Genomic DNA, 1,102 nt, shown 5'->3' with positions numbered 1-1,102 from the left:
TTAGAGTTCGCTTCCACTTGGGGACCTTCTCTCATCCCTGTACTTGGTCAAGGGCCTCCTCAGAGCCTCCCCAGCAGGCACTTACTGCTCTGTGCTGCAACCATCTGTTGCGGTGTCTCCTTCCCCGCTCCACTGAGACTTTTTGAAGGCATCAGGTGATTGTTTGTATTTTTCCCGGTGCTCAGCACAGTCACCGTTACAATAAATGCTTGTAGCACCAGTGCAGGATAGCTGGCGTTGCATGACTTCAGGGGCAGCTGTGAGACAGAAGGAAGAAATGGAGGCAGTGAGCTTCAGACAACTGAATGAATGATGAGTCCTGAAATTGGTGCAGGGTACCCATCTTGCCACCTTGAAATCTCCACTGTTCAACAGGAAGATGATCCCATTCAATGGAAATGCAACTCAGGGGAACTTTATCTTCGACATTAATATAGGTAGGAAGCCAATCTTGCACCTGACAAGGGGGTAGCATTCCTTTTCTGTGGTCTAAATGTCAGATGGGGAGGGCCAGAGGACCAGGAGCTACGTGACCTATGATTCATCTTTCTTGCATTGCTGCCACTGGAGAGTGGCAAGTCTATCTGATGAGGTAACTTGAAAAACCAGACAAGCGAGTGCTCTGCTCTGAGCAGGATTTCTCAACCTTGGCAGCATTCACATTTTGGACCAAATGATTCTTTGTCGTGCAGAGCTATTCTGCATATTGTACAGCCCCTGGCATCTCCCCACTACATGCGGGAGTATCCTCTCCATTCCATTTGTGACAAGCAAAAAATGTCTCTAAGTCATTGTCAGATGTCCCCCACAGGGACAAAATTGGCCCCAGTTGAGCATCACTGTCCTGGAGGCATTAGAAGTGGGGGCCCATCTGATGGAGACAAAAGAACATCGGGAGAGAGTTGGTGTGAATTCCTTTTCCAATACAGCCATTAAGTCAAGATTTTATTTTGTAAATCCTATCTGAATTTGACTTTGGGGTAAACAGTTTGGTCTCCCTGGGTCTCATCCTTCTTAAGTAATAGAATAATCCAGGTCTAGAATTTTGCAGCTACTTAAGTTTAGTTTTGCTTATGGAAGTGATCTGGAAGATGGACGTACT

This window comes from Muscardinus avellanarius (genome assembly GCF_963383645.1).
Source record: "Muscardinus avellanarius genome assembly, chromosome: 13".
Taxonomy (NCBI): domain Eukaryota; kingdom Metazoa; phylum Chordata; class Mammalia; order Rodentia; family Gliridae; genus Muscardinus; species Muscardinus avellanarius.
Note: the sequence above shows the minus strand (reverse complement) of the source record.